Here is a 17,328-nt window from a genome sequence, read left to right as displayed (position 1 = left end):
GCTGACCAGAGGAAAGCACAAACACAGTCCCCCACTACCACAAATAATGCAGTCGAGTTTCCCACATTTGGGGAAATCACAGGGGTCAGCATACCCAGAATGCAATGAATGAACCTCACCCTGGGAGAACAATCTTCATGACCATGGTATCTCCTATGCAAAATAAGTATGATTTGGGATAGGGCTGGGGAGGGCCGCTGCTCAGGCACATCTCTGTCAAGTAAAGGAGATTCAACTGAGGCAGCACAAGGGAACTCTCATCTGGGGACAACAACTGCAGGGAGAACACAAATTTTCAGATGAACATGGGAGGGCAGAAGGCTGCCTAATAATGAAGCACCCCCAAACAACAAACCAAATGCAACAACTAGTGCAAGCATTCCTGGGAGAAGGCCTGCAGCAGATGGATTTGCATATGGTGATGTCATCCAAGCAGTGGGTCAAAGTTGGCTTCAACCCTCGTCTGCATATGAAAAGAGAAAAGGGGCGTGCAGGGCATGGCGGCCTTTTGCGGCGCTTGGATGACCCCTAGTTCGCATTAAACACCTCCACCCTCCTTCGGTGTGGGGCTCATGTTGGCTATGCCCCAGCCCCTGAAGCATTCAAGCTGATTTCTTGCAGCAGCTGGGCACTGTAACAGCTCCAGAGCTGCTCTGTACGGCAAGTAAAAGGGTGTGGGCCCTGCAGCACTACCTGTAGTTTGCATTGTGCATTGGAAGGCACAAAGTAAGCAGGCAAGGTCCAGAGAACAGTTAGAGGTCGGAGTAGCACTATCTCAAGTAGTACTACGACAGCACGGATGGATTCTAAATATTCCAAAATCGCAGCTGATTCCGACGACACGTCTGCTGTTCCTAGGGATGATTCTGGACACAGTACAGAAAAAGGTGTTTCTCCCGGAGGAGAAAGCCAAGGAGTTATCCGACATAGTCAGGAACCTCCTAAGACCAAGCCAAGTGTCAGTACATCAATGCACAATTGTCCTGGGAAAGATGGTGGCTTCTAACGAAGCGATTCCATTCGGCAGATTCCACGCAAGAACTTTTCAGTGGGATCTGCTGGACAAATGGTCCGGATCGCATCTTCAAATGCATCAGCGGATAGCCCTGTCTCCAAGGACAAGGGTGTCTCTCCTGTGGTGGTTACAGAGTGCTCATCTTCTAGAGGGCCGCAGATTCGGCATTCAGGATTGGGTCCTGGTGACCACGGATGCCAGCCTGAGAGGCTGGGGAGCAGTCACACAGGGAAGAAATTTCCAGGGCTTGTGGTCAAGCATGGAAACGTCACTTCACATAAATATCCTGGAACTAAGGGCCATTTACAATGCCCTAAGTCAGGCAAGACCTCTGCTTCAGGGTCAGCCGGTGTTGATCCAGTCGGACAACATCACGGCAGTCGCCCACGTAAACAGACAGGGCGGCACAAGAAGCAGGAAGGCAATGATGGAAGTGGCAAGGATTCTTCGCTGGGCGGAGAATCATGTGATAGCACTGTCAGCAGTGTTCATTCCGGGAGTGGACAACTGGGAAGCAGACTTCCTCAGCAGACACGATCTTCACCCGGGGGAGTGGGGACTTCACCCAGAAGTCTTCCACATGATTGTGAACCGTTGGGAAAAACCAAAGGGTGGACATGATGGCGTCCCGCCTCAACAAAAAACTGGACAGATATTGCGCCAGGTCAAGGGACCCTCAGGCAATAGCTGTGGACTCTCTGGTAACACCGTGGGTGTACCAGTCAGTGTATGTGTTCCCTCCTCTTCCTCTCATACCAAAAGTACTGAGAATCATAAGAAGGAGAGGAGTAAAGACTATACTCGTGGCTCCGGATTGGCCAAGAAGGACTTGGTACCCGGAAATTCAAGAGATGCTCACGGAAGACCCGTGGCCTCTACCTCTAAGAAAGGACCTGCTCCAGCAGGGACCATGTCTGTTCCAAGACTTACCGCGGCTGCGTTTGACGGCATGGCGGTTGAACGCCGGATCCTGAAGGAAAAAGGCATTCCGGATGAAGTCATCCCTACCCTGATCAAAGCCAGGAAGGATGTAACCATACAACATTATCACCGTATTTGGCGTAAATATGTTGCGTGGTGCGAGGCCAGGAAGGCCCCTACAGAGGAATTTCAACTGGGTCGTTTCCTGCATTTCCTGCAAACAGGACTGTCTATGGGCCTCAAATTAGGGTCCATTAAGGTTCAAATTTCGGCCCTGTCAATATTCTTCCAAAAAGAACTGGCTTCTGTTCCTGAAGTTCAGACGTTTGTCAAGGGAGTACTGCATATACAGCCTCCTTTTGTGCCTCCAGTGGCACCTTGGGATCTCAATGTAGTTTTGGGATTCCTAAAATCACATTGGTTTGAACCACTCACCACTGTGGACTTAAAATATCTCACATGGAAAGTGGTAATGCTGTTAGCCCTGGCTTCAGCCAGGCGTGTCTCAGAATTGACCAAAACAAAAAACTGCAACAAACGAGCGCCTAATCATCAAAATAAAAAGTGAAAACCAATACGTGTTTCATAGAATTAAATAATCACAATTTTATGTTCCTGATAGTCTGCGCTTGCCGGAATACTATGTGTAGTATTGTGGTGATAGCATAGAAAAAGAACAAACGGCTGCGCTGAATATCAGGAACGAAACATGATGTACAGAGAGCCAACGTAAAAAATAACAATGTTTATTAATAAAACATATAAAAAGATTAATTGTCAAATAACCGGTGAAAAATATATACAAATATATATAAGAACAGTCACTAGACGTGAACTAGTGGTATATTGTAATGACTCAGCTTATTGGGGTGAAAAGTTCCGTGATTCACTTGTTAGATAGTTGATAAATACCAGGTGTGTTGGTAGGATCCTAATGAATAAAAAAGTCCCTCAGTTGAAATTGATATTCAATACCTTTCCAAAATGGGCTGGTAAGAGCCGAGCGTCCTCGGCTTCAATGTCCTGCAATGCCCATATACGCTGTGCAGCGGAAAGGAATGGACCGTCTCTCTCACAACCCGGTCGTGGCGGCGTGTGCGCTGAAGCCGCTGATGTCGGATGCTGTAGAAGGAGGGTGCAGCGGGGACCAAGGAACACCTGGAAGATTTCACCTGAGCTGAGTGTGGATAGGGGCGGGTCCTGACGCGTTTCGTCACGTTCACGTGACTTTCTCAAAGGTAGAATGTTCTTATATATATTTATATATATTTTTCACCGGTTATTTGACAATTAATCTTTTTATATGTTTTATTAATAAACATTGTTATTTTTTACGTTGGCTCTCTGTACATCGTGTCTCAGAATTGGCGGCTTTATCCTATAAAAGCCCTTACCTAATTTTTCATATGTGGTGCCTGCGGCTACTAGGGACTTGGAGGATTCCAAGTTGCTGGACGTAGTCAGGGCCCTGAAAATATATGTTTCCAGGACGGCTGGAGTCAGAAAATCTGATTCGCTGTTTATCCTGTATGCACCCAGCAAGCTGGGTGCTCCTGCTTCTAAGCAGACGATTGCTCGTTGGATTTGTAGTACAATTCAGCTTGCACATTCTGTGGCAGGCCTGCCACAGCCAAAATCTGTAAAAGCCCATTCCACACGGAAAGTGGGCTCATCTTGGGCGGCTGCCCGAGGGGTCTCGGCTTTACAACTTTGCCGAGCAGCTACTTGGTCAGGGGAAAACATGTTTGCTAAATTCTACAAATTTGATACCCTGGCTGAGGAGGACCTGGAGTTCTCTCATTCGGTGCTGCAGAGTCATACGCACTCTCCCACCCGGTTGGGAGCTTTGGTATAATCCCCATGGTCCTTTCGGAGTCCCCAGCATCCACTAGGACGTTAGAGAAAATAAGAATTTACTTACCGATAATTCTATTTCTCATAGTCCGTAGTGGATGCTGGGCGCCCATCCCAAGTGCGGATTGTCTGCATTACTTGTACATAGTTATTGTTACAAAAATCGGGTTATTGTTGTTGTGAGCCATCTTTTCAGAGGCTCCTTCTGTTATCATGCTGTTAACTGGGTTCAGATCACAAGTTGTACGGTGTGATTGGTGTGGCTGGTATGAGTCTTACCCGGGATTCAAAATCCTTCCTTATTGTGTACGCTCGTCCGGGCACAGTATCCTAACTGAGGCTTGGAGGAGGGTCATAGGGGGAGGAGCCAGTGCACACCAGCTAGTCCTAAAGCTTTTACTTTGTGCCCTGTCTCCTGCGGAGCCGCTATTCCCCATGGTCCTTTCGGAGTCCCCAGCATCCACTACGGACTATGAGAAATAGAATTATCGGTAAGTAAATTCTTATTTTCTGGACTGTGTCCAGGATCATCCTTAGGAATAGAAGACGTGTCGTCGGAATCAGCTGCGATTTTGGAATATTAAGAATCCAACCGTGCTGCCGCAACACTACCTGAGATAGTGCTACCCCGACTACCAACTGTTCCCTGGATCTTGCCCTTATCCGGAGATCGTCCAAGTAAGGGATAATTAAAACTCCCTTCCTTCGAAGGAGTATCATCATTTCGGCCATTACTTTGGTAAAGACCCGGGGTGCCGTGGACAAACCAAACGGCAGCGTCTGAAACTGATAGTGACAGTTCTGTACCACAAACCTGAGGTACCCTTGGTGAGAAGGGTAATTTGGGACATGGAGATAAGCATCCTTGATGTCCAGAGACACCATATAATCCCCTTCTTCCCGGTTTGCCATCACCGCTCTGAGTGACTCCATCTTGAATTTGAACCTTTGTATGTAAGTGTTCAAGGATTTCAGATTTAAATTAGGTCTCACCGAGCCGTCCGGCTTCGGTACCACAAACAGCGTGGAATAATACCCCTTTCCCTGTTGTAGGAGGGGTACCTTGATTATCACCTGCTGGGAATACAGCTTGTGAATGGCTTCCCATACCGCCTCCCTGTCGGAGGGAGACGTCGGTAAAGCAGACTTTAGGAAAACGGCGAAGGGGAGACGTCTCAAATTCCAATTTGTACCCCTGAGATACCACCTGAAGGATCCAGGGGTCCACCTGTGAGTGAGCCCACTGCACGCTGAAATTTATGAGACGGGCCCCCACCGTTTCTGTTCCTGGGAACTGGCTGTTTGCTGCAGCCTTTTTCCTCTCCCTCTGCCACGGGGCAGAAATGAGGAGCCTTTTGCCCGCTTGCCCTTATGGGGCCCAAAGGACTGCGCCTGATAATACGGCGTCTTCTTATGTTGAGAGGCTACCTGGGGTAAAAATGTGGATTTCCCAGCCGTTGCCGTGGCCACCAGGTCTGTTAGACCTACCCCAAATAACTCCTCCCTTTTATAAGGCGATACTTCCATATGCCTTTTGGAATCAGCATCACCTGACCACTGTCTTGTCCATAACCCTCTTCTGGCAGAAATGGACAGCGCACTTACTCTTGATGCCAGTCGGCAAATATCCCTCTGTGCATCACGCATATATAGAAAGCATCTTTTAAATGCTCTATAGTCAGTAATATACTGTCCCTATCTAGGGTATCAATATTGTCAGTCAGGGAATCCGACCAAGCCACCCCAGCACTGCACATCCAGGCTGAGGCGATTGCTGGTCGCAGTATCACACCCGTGTGAGTGTATATACATTTTAGGATATTTTACTGCTTTCTGTCAGCAGGTTCCTTAAGGGCGGCCGTATCCGGGGACGGTAGTGCCACCTGTTTAGACAAGCGTGTGAGCGCTTTATTCACCCTAGGGGGTGTTTCCCAATGTGCCCTATCCTCTGGCGGGAAGGGGTATGATGCTAATAACTTTTTAGGAATTAACAGTTTTTATCGGGGGAAACCCACGCATCATCACACACTTCATTTAATTCCTCAGATGCAGGAAAAACTACAGGCAGTTTTTTCTCACCCAACATAATACCCTTTTTAGTGGTACTGGTATTATCAGAAATGTGTAAAAACATTTTCCATAGCCTCAATCATGTAACGTGTGGCCCTACTGGAAGTCACATTCGTCTCTTAATCGTCGACACTGGAATCAGTATCCGTGTCGGCGTCTGTATCTGCCATCTGCGGTAACGGGCGTTTTAGAGCCCCTGATGGCTTTTGAGACACCTGGACAGGCACAGGCTGAGTAGCCGGCTGTCTCATGTCATCAATCTTTTGTAAAGAGCTGACACTGTCACGTAATTCCTTCCATAAGCTCAGCCACTCAGGTGTCGACTCCCTAGGGGGTGACAACTCCATTACAGGCAATTGCTCCGCCTCCACACCATTTTCCTCCTCATACATGTCGACACAATCGTACCGACACACAGCACACACACAGGGAATGCTCTGATAGAGGACAGGACCCCACTAGCCCTTTGGGGAGACAGAGGGAGAGTATGCCAGCACACACCAGAGCGCTATATATATATATATATACAGGGATAACCTTATATAAGTGTTTTTCCCCTTATAGCTGCTGTATTGTTATACTACGCCTAATTAGTGCCCCCCTCTCTTTTTTAACCCCTTTCTGTAGTGTAGTAACTGCAGGGGAGAGCCAGGGAGTTTCCCTCCAACGGAGCTGTGAGAGAAAATGGTGCCAGTGTGCTGAGGAGATAGGCTCCGCCCCCTTCTCGGCGGCCTTTTCTCCCGTTTTTCTGTGGAATCTGCCAGGGGTTAAAATTCATCCATATAGCCCTGGGGGCTATATGTGATGTATTTTCGCCAGCCAAGGTGTTTCTATTGCTGCTCAGGGCGCCCCCCCTAGCGCCCTGCACCCTCAGTGACCGAAGTGTGAAGTGTGCTGAGGAGCAATGGCGCACAGCTGCAGTGCTGTGCGCTACCTTGGTGAAGACAGGATGTCTTCTGCCGCCGATTTTCCGGACCTCTTCTTGCTTCTGGCTCTGTAAGGGGGCCGGCGGCGCGGCTCTGGGACCGAGCTCCGAGGCTGGGCCTGTGTTCGGTCCCTCTGGAGCTAATGGTGTCCAGTAGCCTAAGAAGCCCAATCCACTCTGCACGCAGGTGAGTTCGCTTCTTCTCCCCTTAGTCCCTCGATGCAGTGAGCCTGTTGCCAGCAGGTCTCACTGAAAATAAAAAACCTAAAACTAAACTTTCACTAAGAAGCTCAGGAGAGCCCCTAGTGTGCACCCTTCTCGGCCGGGCACAAAAATCTAACTGAGGCTTGGAGGATTGTCATAGGGGGAGGAGCCAGTGCACACCAGGTAGTCCTAAAGCTTTACTTTTGTGCCCAGTATCCTGCGGAGCCGCTAATCCCCATGGTCCTTACGGAGTTCCCAGCATCCACTAGGACGTCAGAGAAACACTGATAGAGTACATTATATTTATGAATTAATTGCTTCCAGATTCTGCAGCAGCATCATCAGCACCACCAGTGTTACTCACAGTCACTTCACACTGACTGCTGCACAACACATCACTTAATTTCCGGGCCGCCCGCCACCTGGTGAAGAGACATGAGAGATGAAGGACCAGCAGTGCCACGTTGAGCGGAAGTATTGTGAATTAGTTACCCACACACTCCTTGTGACACCTGCTCCCCGTCTGCCCTCCCACCCGCCGCCTGCCGTCCGGAACCCGCACTGACAAGTAAGTCTCAGCAGAATGTGTCTGCCAGCAGCTCCCAGTCCCTCCTAGAGGAACACTGCCAGTGGTGTGACGGCCGCGGCACACTAGGACTGAGAGACCGCAGCAGGAGGAAAGCACAGGTGGGCGGGAGGAGAGCATGGGCGGACATCACCACGTCACATTGCAAGGTGACGCCAGTCCCCCCAGTGAGGCCGCCGACGAATGCACTCAGCATAGTATTAGCAGCAGGCAGAGGGGGGTCGGGTGCAGCGGTGGTGGGAGGTACGGAAATGAGCTGCAGGCTAGGCTCCACCGATCACACACTCAGCGATCACTGTGCTACTCAAGCGTGGCGTGCAGCGGTGCTGGACATTAGGGAGTGCCTGTGCGCACCAGGCACCCCCTGTACGCACGCCTATGCGCTACCACCCCCCATATGCCACACTACATCACTATGCTACAGCCCTCCCATATGCTGCACTTCATAATTACACTATACCCCCCATACAACATACTACATCACCACACTACACTACTCACAATAAAATTAAAACATCCCAGTTCCTCATTCTTAATGAGCTCACGTGAGTTCTCTCCCCAACGGAGCTCCAGACCAAGTAACAATGAAGACACCAGCAGCGTGTAGGGGGCAGGCCTGGTCCACTTGTCAGGAGAGAGCAGTCACAGGAGGGTAAGAAGGGGGCGGGGCCTAGTCCTACAGACGGGAGAGAGCACAGACAGGAGAGAGCAAGGTACAGGGGTAGAAGGGGACGGAGCCTATTCTTACAGGCTTTCAAAATTCGACTTTAAAATTCGACATTTGACAAATTCGACTTTTCTGCAATGGTACAAATGCGGCAATTCGACAAAAGTATATTCAATTGAAGTTTGTAAATTCGACAACAGTGCTTTTAAACAGTAAATTCGTCATTTTCAATCCGCCACACTTTGCTGGCGGAATCTAATAAAAAAAAATTAAAAACATGTTTTTTTTTTGCAGTTTTTTTTTTTTGGTAATAGCATATCTATTTATATTAGAAGGGATTAGGTACTTGGTTTGTCTTTTTTGGAGGCACAAGTATTATTTATATATTTTTTTAAATATTATTTATTTTTTAAATGGAATGTGAAAAACCCGAAAAAAAAATTGCGTGGGTCCCCCCTCCAAAGCATAACCAGCCTCGGGCTCTTCGAGCCGGTCCTGGTTCTAAAAATCCGGGGGAAAAACGGACAGGGGATCCCCCGTATTTTTAAAACCAGCACCGGGCTCTGCGCCTGGTGCTGGTGCAAAAAATACGGGGGACAAAAAGAGTAGGGGTCCCCCGTATTTTTTACACCAGCATCGGGCTCCACTAGCTGGACAGATAATGCCACAGCCGGGGGTCACTTTTATACAGTGCCCTGCGGCCGTGGCATTAAATATCCAACTAGTCACCCCTGGCCGGGGTACCCTGGGGGAGTGGGGACCCCTTCAATCAAGGGGTCCCCCCCCAGCCACCTAAGGGCCAGGGGTGAAGCCCGAGGCTGTCCCCCCCATCCAAGGGCTGCGGATGGGAGGCTGATAGCCTTGAGAAAATTTAAAGAATATTGTTTTTTCTAGTAGTACTACAAGTCCCAGCAAGCCTCCCCCGCAAGCTGGTACTTGGAGAACCACAAGTACCAGCATGCAGGAGAAAAACGGGCCCGCTGGTACCTGTAGTTCTACTGGGGAAAAAATACCCAAATAAAAACAGGACACAGACACCGTGAAAGTATAACTTTATTTCCCACCTGCCGACACACACATACTTACCTATGTTGACATGAAGCAGTCGGTCCTCTTCTCCAAGTAGAATCCACGGGTACCTGAAAATAAAAGATAATTATACTCACCTGATCCAGGTTCCAGATTAAATCCACGTACTTGGCAAAACAACAAACCGAACACCCGGACCAGACGGACTGAAAGGGGTCCCATGTTTACACATGGGATCCCTTTCCACGAATGCAGACATCCGAATCTCGCGAGAATCCGACAGCGGGATGATGACGTTCGTGCGCGCTCGGGCTAGCCGAGCAAGGCGGGAAGGTTCGAACCTGCCTCGGACCCGTGTAAAATGGGTGAAGTTCGGGGGGTTCGGATTCCGACGAACCGAACCCACTCATCACTAGTATGTACGTGAGTGTCAGGTGCCGTGCGCGTACATACGTGTCAGTGCCGTGCGTGTACGTACGTGTGTGTCAAGTGTCGTGCGTGTACGTGTGTGTGTGTCAGGTGGCGCGTACCTACATGTGTGTATGTCAGGTGCTGTGCATGTGTGTACGTACAGGCGTGTGTCAGGTGCCGCGCGTGTACGTACGTGTGTGTGTGTGCCAGGAGCCGCGCGTGTACATGCGTGTGGGTGTCAGGAGCCGTGCGTATACGTACATACGTGTAGGTGTCAGGTGCCGTGCGTATACGTATATACGTGTGTGTGTCAGGAGCCGCGCGTGTTCGTACATGTGTGTGTGTGTGTGTCAGGAGCCACGCGTGTGTGTGTGTCAGGAGCCACGCGTGTTCGTACATGTGTGTCAGGTGCCGCACGTGTATGTGTGTGTGTGTGTTAAATTCCGCGTGTGTACGTACGTATGTGTGTGCCTGGAGCCGCGCGTGTACATACATGTGTGTGTGTGTCAGGTGCTGTACGTGTATGTGTGTGTCTCAGGTGCTGCACGTGTATATGTGTGTATCTCAGGTGCTGCATTTGTATGCGTCAGCTGCCACGTGGGTGTCAGGTGTTGAGCGTGTATGTGTTTGTGTCGCATCTGTATGTGTGTGACTGTCAGGTGCTGCACGTGTATGTGTGTGTCAGGTGCTGCATGTATATATGTGTGTGTTAGGTGCTGTTCATGTATGTGGGAGTGGCAGGTGCTACATGTGTATATATGTGTGAGTGGCAGGTGCTGCGTGTGTATACGAGTGTGTGTGAGGTGCTGCGAGTGTATGTGTGTGTTAGGTGCTCTGAGTGTATATGATTGTGTGTCAGGTGCTGTGCGTGTGTGCGTTAAATGCCACATGTATGTATGTGTGTCAGGTGCTGCGTGTGTGTGTGGGTGTGTCAGGTGCTGCATGTCTGTGTGTGTGGGTGTGTCAGGTGCTGCATGTGTGTGTGTGTGTGTGTCTGTCAGGTGCTGCATGTGTGTGTCAGGTGCTGCATGTCTGCGTGTGTGTGTCAGGCGCTGCATGTCTGTGTCAGGTGCTGCGTGTGTGTGTGTCAGGTGCTGTGTGTGTGTGTCAGGTGCTGCGTATGTGTGTGTGTGTCAGGTGCTGCGTGTCTGTGTCAGGTGCTGCGTGTCTGCGTGTGTGTGTCAGGTGCTGCGTGTCTGCGTGTGTGTGTCAGGTGCTGCATGTCTGTGTGTGTGTGTCAGGTGCTGCGTGTGTGTGTGTGTCAGGTGCTGCGTGTCTGCGTGTGTGTGTCAGGTGCTGCGTGTCTGCGTGTGTGTGTCAGGCGCTGCATGTCTGTGTGTCAGGTGCTGCGTGTGTGTGTGTGTGTCAGGTGCTGTGTGTGTGTGTCAGGTGCTGCGTGCCGTGTGCGTGTGTCAGGTGCGTGAGTGTGCGTGTGTCAGGTGCGTGAATGTGTGTGTGTCAGGTGCGTGAGTGTGTGTGTGTGTGTCAGGTGCGTGAGTGTGTGTGTCAGGTGCGTGAGTGTGTGTGTGTCAGGCGCTGCGTGTCTGTGTGTGTCAGGCGCTGCTTGTCTGTGTGTGTCAGGCGCTGCGTGTGAGTGTGTGCGTGTGTGTCAGGTCCGTGTGAGTGTCAGGTGCTGCGTCTGTGTGTGTGTGTCAGGTGCTGCGTGTGTGCGTGTGTGTCAGGCGCTGCGTGTGCGTGTGTCAGGCGCTGCAGGGAGGGCGGGGGGGGACGGACACACAGCAGGGAGGGCGGGGGGAGAACGGACACACAGCAGAGAGGAGGAGGGGTGGTGGACGGACACAGCGGGAGGAGGGGGGGTGGCCGGACACAGCGGGAGAAGGGGGGGTGGCCGGACACAGCGGGAGGAGGGGGGGTGGCCGGACACAGCGGGAGGGGGGGGGTGGCCGGACACAGTGGGAGGGGGGGGGTGGCCGGACACAGCGGGAGGGGGGGGGTGGCCGGACACAGCGGGAGGAGGGGAGGGTGGCCGGACACAGCGGGAGGAGGGGAGGGTGGCCGGACACAGCGGGAGGGGGGGGGTGGCCAGACACAGCAGGAGTGGGGGGGGGGTGGCCGGTCACAGCGGGAGGGGGGGGTGGCCGGACACAGTGGGAGGGGGGGTGGACGGACACAGCGAGAGGGGGGGGGGGGTGGCCGGACACAGCGGGAGGGGGGGTGGCCGGACACAGCGGGAGGAGGGGAGGGTGGCCGGACACAGCGGGAGGAGGGGAGGGTGGCCGGACACACAGCAGGGAGGGCGCGGGGGGGAACACACTGCAGGGAGGAGGGGGGGACACACAGCAGGGAGGGCAAGGGGGGGGGCGACGGACACACAGCAGGGGGGGAGACGGACACACAGCAGGGAGGGCGAGAGGGGGAAGGGGGGGTGACTGGTGACCATAGAGACCTTGATAAATACCGCATACTGCAGGGAGGGAGGGCCGGACACAGCGGGAGGAGGAGGAGGGAGGAGTGGCCGGACACAGCTGCCCGAGACGCCTCCTACTGCCAGCCGCACCACAGACGCGGGGAGGAGACGCAGGCAGCCACCAGGGAAGGTCCGGCGGGCGGCCGGGCACACAGCGGGCAAGCGGGCGGGCGAGCGGGCGAGCGGGCGGGCGGGCGGGCGGGCGGGCGGGCGGGCGAGCGGGCGGGCGGGCGGGAGGGGAGGGTGGCCGGACACGCGGGGGAGAAGTGGAAGCTGGGTACACAGCGGTGGGCTGCCTGACAGAACTCACCCAGTGCTACGCAGCTCCGGCGATCTCCTCCCGCTTCATGGACCTCAATGAACTCACACGCCGGGAACCGCTGGCTGTCCTCCTGCAGCTCCACGTGACTCCTTCCCGCTCTGTCTCCTCGTGCCCAACTGCCAGAGCTACTCTCTGTACACCCCCTGCTGGCGGTCACTGCGCAGGCGCAACAAATTGAAATGCCCTATCTCTATAATGGGGCATATTTCTCTTAATTAAAAAAACCCTATAACTTTCTGAAAAACCACAACCCCAAAAGGCACTACACTGGGGCATACTCTATCTAGTAAAACAAACCCCAAGTCTTAATTCGTCCTCTATCCTGAGTTATGCCTTCCCAAAAAAATCTTCATTCACTCTATAGGAAAACGTTGTCAAAAAGCCACAGAGGGAGTGGCAGAAAAAAACTGACAGTTGGAACTTTAGCTTACTCCCAATTCCTCATTTTTTATTATTTTGCCCTGAAATTTGTCCTGCAGCAGCGGGTGACGATTCTACGCGTCCATGCCAAATTTCAGCTCAGTAAGTCCTATCAGTTTTGAGGTGTAGCCCCTCAAACACCATGCCCCCATCTCAGAAGTTCCCTATGGGAGAATTCCGTTTGTTCGATTCAGCCTTAATATAAGGGCACGACCGTGCCCTTATAATTGACAGTATTGTTTTCTTTCAAAAATCCACTTAATTTTCTTTACCCGATTATTAAAATGGTAATTGACAAAAACAAACTACATTGTCACCAGAAGAGCAATACAAAATGTACAAGTGATATATTAAAATCATCTTTCCAGCTTGAATTTCAATGATGCATTGGGGCAACGATTTTGTGAGAAACATCTTCACCCTTAAATAAAGATTTTCTTAATTCCTTACCTGTGTGCTAATTAGATATCACCTTGTTTTCACATTAAACAGACTTCCACATGAGAAAACAGCAAAGATGCAGTGGCGTTAATGTTTCCTGGTGTCAACCTGTATTATTTCCGTAGACATTGAAATGAGGATGCATCTTGCTGCCTTTCCAATGAAGCAAGTTTAATTTAGTAATAGGTGAAAAACCATCCCTACAAAGATGTTAATCAGATACTTGGCTTTGTGGACACTTTTCAGAGAACAAATTAGTTAGCATAAAAATAAAGCCAGAAAATGAAGAGCTGTTTAATCACTCAATTGGATTTTTCTGCCAGCATATTTCTTTTTCTCTGCAACCCACTGCTAAATTGTGCTTCCTAGCTGTTTTTATAAAATCACTGAATCAAATCTAACTCTGATTACATCAGAGAAGGCCAGGTACCCTACACCATAACATGGGTTTTCGAAATTTTGACTTGTCTACTTAAAGATCAAAAAAATCTGATAACAAGGTCAATTACGTCCCTGGGTGGGATTGAACCACCAACCTTTTGGTTAATAGCCGTACACACTAAGTGATTGCGCCACAGCGACACTTTGCAAAAGTACATACTGACAAAGGCTAATAAGCATTCATCTAGAACGTTTCCTATAAAAACTTTAAATAGTCAATAATCTGGAGAGTTTTTGTAAGATGTTTCTTCCATCAACCAATGAAGAAACACATTGGTACTTTCCCATGATGAGTGAGTGCTTCAGGATCTCTTGCACTTACATGTGCAGCAGAGTACTGTAATGGAAGCATGCTGGGTCCATAACCCAGAGGTAGGCAGATTGAAACTATCCTCTGCTATATGCATTTTTTTTGTTAATTAAAGTAATCCAAAACTGGGATTGATATTTTTGCTCTTTTATTTTTACTTAAAGTACAATAACTTTTACCATTTTAATTTGTTTTAATAGTATATTGACAGTATTGTTTTCTTTCAAAAATCCAATTAATTTTCTTTACCCGATTATTAAAATGGTAATTGACAAAAACAAACTACATTGTCACCAGAAGAGCAATACAAAATGTACAAGTGATATATTAAAATCATCTTTCCAGCTTGAATTTCAATGATGCATTGGGGCAACGATTTTGTGAGAAACATCTTCACCCTTAAATAAAGATTTTCTTAATTCCTTACCTGTGTGCTAATTAGATATCACCTTGTTTTCACATTAAACAGACTTCCACATGAGAAAACAGCAAAGATGCAGTGGCGTTAATGTTTCCTGGTGTCAACCTGTATTATTTCCGTAGATATTGAAATGAGGATGCATCTTGCTGCCTTTCCAATGAAGCAAGTTTAATTTAGTAATAGGTGAAAAACCATCCCTACAAAGATGTTAATCAGATACTTGGCTTTGTGGACACTTTTCAGAGAACAAATTTGTTATCATAAAAATAAAGCCAGAAAATGAAGAGCTGTTTAATCACTCAATTGGATTTTTCTGCCAGCATTTTTCTTTTTCTCTGCAACCCACTGCTAAATTGTGCTTCCTAGCTGTTTTTTTATAAAATCACTTAATCAAATCTAACTCTGATTACATCAGAGAAGGCCAGGTACCCTACACCATAAGAGGTGGTTTGCAATTTTGACTTGTCTACTTAAATATCACCAAAATCTGATCACAAGGTCAATTACGTCCCTGGGTGGGATTGAACCACCAACCTTTTGATTAATAGCTGAACACACTAACCGATTGCGCCACAGAGACACTTTGCAAAAAGTATATACTGACAAAGACTAATAAGCATTCATCTAGAACGTTTCCTAGAAAAACTTTAAAAAGTCAATAATCTGGAGAGTGTTTGTAAGATGTTTCTTCCAGCAACCAATGAAGAAACACATTGGTACTTTCGCATGATGAGTGAGTGCTTCAGGATCTCTTGCACTTACATGTGCAGCAGAGTACTGTAATGGAAGCATGCTGGGTCCATAACCCAGAGGTAGGCAGATTGAAACTATCCTCTGCTATATGCATTTTTTTTTTTTGTTAATTAAAGTAATCCAAAACTGGGATTGATATTTTTGCTCTTTTATTTTTACTTAAAGTACAATAACTTTTACCATTTTAATTTGTTTTAATAGTATATTGACAGTATTGTTTTCTTTCAAAAATCCAATTAATTTTCTTTACCCGATTATTAAAATGGTAATTGACAAAAGCAAACTACATTGTCACCAGAAGAGCAATACAAAATGTACAAGTGATATATTAAAATCATCTTTCCAGCTTGAATTTCAATGATGCATTGGGGCAACGATTTTGTGAGAAACATCTTCACCCTTAAATAAAGATTTTCTTAATTCCTTACCTGTGTGCTAATTAGATATCACCTTGTTTTCACATTAAACAGACTTCCACATGAGAAAGCAGCAAGGATGCAGTGGCGTTAATGTTTCCTGGTGTCAACCTGTATTATTTCAGTAGATATTGAAATGAGGATGCATCTTGCTGCCTTTCCAATGAAGCAAGTTTAATTTAGTAATAGGTGAAAAACCATCCCTACAAATATGTTAATCAGATACTTGGCTTTGTGGACTCTTTTCAGAGAACAAATTTGTTAGCATAAAAATAAAGCCAGAAAATGAAGAGCTGTTTAATCACTCAATTGGATTTTTCTGCCAGCATATTTCTTTTTCTCTGCAACCCACTGCTAAATTGTGCTTCCTAGCTGTTTTTATAAAATCACTGAATCAAATCTAACTCTGATTACATCAGAGAAGGCCAGGTACCCTACACCATAACAGGGGGTTTGAAATTTTGACTTGTCTACTTAAAGATCACCACAATCTGATAACAAGGTCAATTAAGTCCCTGGGTGGGATTGAACCACCAACCTTTGTGGTTAATAGCCTTACACACTAACTGATTGCGCCACAGCGACACTTTGCAAAAGTTCATACTGACAAAGGCTAATAAGCATTCATCTAGAACGATTCCTAGAAACATTTTAAAAAGTCAATAATGTGGAGAGTTTTTGTATGATGTTTCTTCCATCAACCAATGAAGAAACACATTGGTACTTTCCCATGATGAGTGAGTGCTTCAAGATCTCTTGCACTTACATGTGCAGCAGAGTACTGTAATGGAAGCATGCTGGGTCCATAACCCAGAGGTAGGCAGATTGAAACTATCCTCTGCTATATGCATTTTTTTTTTGTTAATTAAAGTAATCCAAAACTGGGATTGATATTTTTGCTCTTTTATTTTTACTTAAAGTACAATAACTTTTACCATTTTAATTTGTTTTAATAGTATATTGACAGTATTGTTTTCTTTCAAAAATCCAATTAATTTTCTTTACCCGATTATTAAAATGGTAATTGACAAAAGCAAACTACATTGTCACCAGAAGAGCAATACAAAATGTACAAGTGATATATTAAAATCATCTTTCCAGCTTGAATTTCAATGATGCATTGGGGCAACGATTTTGTGAGAAACATCTTCACCCTTAAATAAAGATTTTCTTAATTCCTTACCTGTGTGCTAATTAGATATCACCTTGTTTTCACATTAAACAGACTTCCACATGAGAAAGCAGCAAGGATGCAGTGGCGTTAATGTTTCCTGGTGTCAACCTGTATTATTTCAGTAGATATTGAAATGAGGATGCATCTTGCTGCCTTTCCAATGAAGCAAGTTTAATTTAGTAATAGGTGAAAAACCATCCCTACAAAGATGTTAATCAGATACTTGGCTTTGTGGACACTTTTCAGAGAACAAATTTGTTAGCATAAAAATAAAGCCAGAAAATGAAGAGCTGTTTAATCAGTCAATTGGATTTTTTTGCCAGCATATTTCTTTTTCTCTGCAACCCACTGCTAAATTGTGCTTCCTAGCTATTTTTATAAAATCACTGAATCAAATCTAACTCTGATTACATCAGAGAAGGCCAGGTACCCTTCACCATAACAGGGATTTTCGAAATTTTGACTTGTCTACTTAAATATCACCAAAATCTGATCACAAGGTCAATTACGTCCCTGGGTG

The 17,328-nt window shown here is 47.6% G+C and overlaps 1 non-coding gene across 1 annotated transcript; it reads right to left on the bottom strand.

Annotated features, from left to right (window-relative positions):
• Window positions 1-6: 6 nt before the first annotated feature.
• On the bottom strand, window positions 7-170 carry LOC134937932 (U1 spliceosomal RNA). The gene has a single exon (XR_010180617.1). It is a non-coding gene; the product is annotated as a U1 spliceosomal RNA (small nuclear RNA).
• Window positions 171-17,328: the final 17,158 nt, after the last annotated feature.

This window comes from Pseudophryne corroboree, chromosome 6 (assembly GCF_028390025.1).
Source record: "Pseudophryne corroboree isolate aPseCor3 chromosome 6, aPseCor3.hap2, whole genome shotgun sequence".
Classification (NCBI taxonomy): Eukaryota; Metazoa; Chordata; class Amphibia; order Anura; family Myobatrachidae; genus Pseudophryne; species Pseudophryne corroboree.
The sequence above is the reverse complement of the archived record's forward strand: the minus strand, read 5'-3'. Positions and strand labels throughout refer to the sequence as shown.